Below are 3617 nucleotides of genomic sequence, written 5' to 3'. Positions count from 1 at the left end.
CTAAGTACACACTGTTGCAAGACTGACCTAAAATCCTATATTATACAAAATGAAAAGTCCCAAACACGTAATACTAAAAAGTTTCATCTTTTGAACGGTATAAAGATGTCCTATACTTAAGTCTCGTAGTTTTTGCGTAATTTACAATTATTTAAACTCTTCATCGGTATATTGATTTAAAACAAAAGATGTGAATTAGAAATTAGTCAAACTAGTGTATGTATGTAGAATACTTAAGACCAACCACTTTCATCCGTATCACATTCAACTTCACCAGCATTTGACAGAACAAGATTATGGTAACCGTTTAAATTTTTGAAGTTAAATGTGTCGATAGCAATTAAAGTAAATTGTATACTCACGCTTAATCAAGCCATTATTTTTTCTATAATTGCCAGAGTAGTCGGTGCGTTTTGGTTTGGTTTGAGTTTTCTTACAAACTCTCTCTGATGACGGGTAGACCCAGAAACACGTGTTAGGGAGTGGTAAGAAGCTCATTTTAAATCGAAACGCAACCATTTTCGTATGTTTAAATTTTTGTTTATGGACTTTAGATAAAGTTGGAGAAGATCCTGATATTTTTAGAAATGTATTATTTACAGACGAATCGACTTTTCATAATAATGGTCTAGTAAATAGACATAATTTTCATTATTATGACACAGAAAATAAACATTTATTTCGTACTGTTGATCGCCAATACCGATGGAGTGTTAATGTTTGGGGCGCCATTATGGGCGAGTACGTTATTGGCCCGTATTTTTTTGACGGACATCTCAATGGGACAAATTTCCTAAACTTTTTAAAACAAGATATTTGGACACTGCTTGAGAACCTTCCACTTAGTCTACGAACAAAAATGTGGCTCCAGTTGGACGGAGCTCCTGCTCATTTCTCACGTAATGTTATCAACTACCTTAACAGAAAATTTACAAACAGATGGATAGGTAGAGGTGGTTTATATAATTGGCCCCCTAGGTCACCAGGATTAACCAAGATGGATTTTTTTTAAGTGGGGTTATATTAAAAATATTGTATATCCTACACCTCCTACTACTAGAGATGACATGAAATTGAGAATTACAAACGCGTTTGCTTCAATAACTCCTGCTATGTTAAATAATGTAAGTAAATCATTCGAAGATAGAATCGCTTGTTGTATTGCACAAGATTGCAGGCAATTTGAACATCTGTTGCATACCTGAACATTTTTTAGTTATACTAAGTTTTGGATTATTTTGTATTATTTATGTTCATTATTCATTTTGTATTATTTGTTTTATTAAAATTCTTTCTGTTTCGTTATGTATTTAATTGTTTTCAAAAAAAGAGTGTGTGCTCGTAAGCACGTAAGAAGTTATAGGTACATCTTATCCAGATTTAGCCATACGGCTCACACTCCCTCTAAGGGGAAAATTCACTCATCCCAGATACCTACGGTATCAAAAGGATTGAGCTCCGGTGGGACTCTTTCCATGTTATCGAGTGGTGACTTGGTATGTCGGTGTATCTTCCAAAAATTTTCGTACGCATCTGGACGTCGAAAGTAACACAGCTTTCTGCGTTCATTTAGACCCAGCTTTTTTATGTTTTCTAGGAGGCTCTTCGGGATGACTCCAGTGGTAGAAAGAATAATAGGTATCGTCTGGGTACTTTCCATTCTCCATTGTCTCCTGATTTGTATTTCTAGATCTCTGTACTTGGCGATCTTTTCGTTGTATTTAACACGTAAATTATTGGTGTTGGGTATCGCCACATCAATAAGTGTTGTTTGCTTAGTAATTTTATTAACTAGTATGAGATCGGGTCTATTATGGGCCACTGGTTGGTCTGTAAACACAGTGCGGTTAGTAACGGTTGTTACTAACTTTGTATCTCCTTAGGCGACCTGAATAAACGGAGAGTTTTTGTTTTAATGTGTCCAGGCAGTGTTGAGCTGTGTTGTTTTCTGGATCATGTTGTGAGTGTCTTGGAGTGTTCAGAATTATTTCTTCAGTTCTTTTAATTACTTTTCGACTTCTTACTCCTCGGATGTATTCTGTAATTTGTCCAATATCCCTGCGCAATAATTCAATTTTACTCAGCAGTCTTTTTTCCCAGGGTGCAATTCTGTTTTCAGTCCTTCCGATATTAGTTCCCCGTCGTGTTCTGATCCTAATGCCCATAACATTAGCAATTGCTGTTGCTGCACAATAAATCAGCATATGCAAATATTCTAATGTGTGGGCTTCCACGATATAATTGGGTAGGACTTCAGTGTTCATAATTTGTAACAGCGCATCTAGTTTCTTACAAGAGTTTATTTTTGGTAGTGGTGGTCTGCTAAGTGGGTTTGTACCATTAAACTCTTGTACGGCACATGCCATTTCTCTTACCAGGCTATCGTGCAACTCGTTGTTGTCCTGCTGCGTATTAGCAGGTTGAGTTTCTTATATGATGGGCTCAGGAATCTGCTCATTAGGGATTTGATTATGGACTTGATCCACAACTAGCTCTTGGTTATGAATCTCCCGTTCGACTTCGCTTCTGATAGTATCGCGTCTAGCCTCTGGGATAAGATTATTTCTTATAATTACCCGGTATTCATCTGCTATTCGCTGTTCAGATACTTGAATCTCTGGGTACTCCTTATTATTATTATTATTCCAGATTTAGCCATACGGCTCACACTTCCTCTAAAAGGAAAATTCACTCATCCCAGATACCTAAGGTATCAAAAGGATTGAGCTCTGGTGGGACTCTTTCCATGTTATCGAGTCCTAGGTGACTTGGTATGTCGGTGTATCTCCCAAAAATTTTCGTACGCATCTGGACGTCGAAAGTAACACAGCTTTCTGCATAATCTTATATAGATGTTCATTTAGACCCAGCTTTTTTATATTTTCTAGGAGGCTCTTAGGGATGACTCCAGTGGTAGAAAGAATAATAGGTATCGTCTGGGTACTTTACATTCTGCATTGTCTCCTGATTTGTATTTCTAGATCTCTGTACTTGGCGATCTTTTCGTTGTATTTAACACGTAAATTATTGGTGTTGGGTATCGCCACATCAATAAGTGTTGTTTGCTTAGTAATTTTATTAACTAGTATGAGATCGGGTCTATTATGGGCCACTGGTTGGTCTGTAAGCACAGTGCGGTCCCAGTATAGCTTGTAGTTGTCAGTTTCAAGCATTCTATCAGGGACGTATTGATAATAAGGAAGATGGTCGGTTTGGAGAAGTCCCAGTTTGTCAGCTAGTTTTTGGTGGATAATCTTTCCTACTGAGTCATGACGGTCTTTATAATCAGTACCGACAAATGCCTGGCAGCCACCGGTAAGATGTTGGATAGTTTCTTGGGCTTGGCATCCATATCGGCATTTGTCATTTTGGACTTGAGGATCTTTAACAATATATTTCAGGTAATTTTTAGTTGGAATAACCTGATCCTGAATGGCAAGTAGGAAACCCTCAGTCTCGGGAAACATCTTTCCTGATGTCAACCAATAGTTCGACGCTGTATTGTCGACATATTCTTGGCTGATCTCATTAAGATGTCGTCCATGCAGAGGTTTACTCATCCAGGCGCGCATTTTGCCTTGCTTAGTCAGGTGGTTTATGCGCATTTCTTGTTCCCT

Source organism: Diabrotica undecimpunctata, chromosome 9, assembly GCF_040954645.1.
Source record: "Diabrotica undecimpunctata isolate CICGRU chromosome 9, icDiaUnde3, whole genome shotgun sequence".
Taxonomy (NCBI): domain Eukaryota; kingdom Metazoa; phylum Arthropoda; class Insecta; order Coleoptera; family Chrysomelidae; genus Diabrotica; species Diabrotica undecimpunctata.
The sequence above is the reverse complement of the archived record's forward strand: the minus strand, read 5'-3'. Positions refer to the sequence as shown.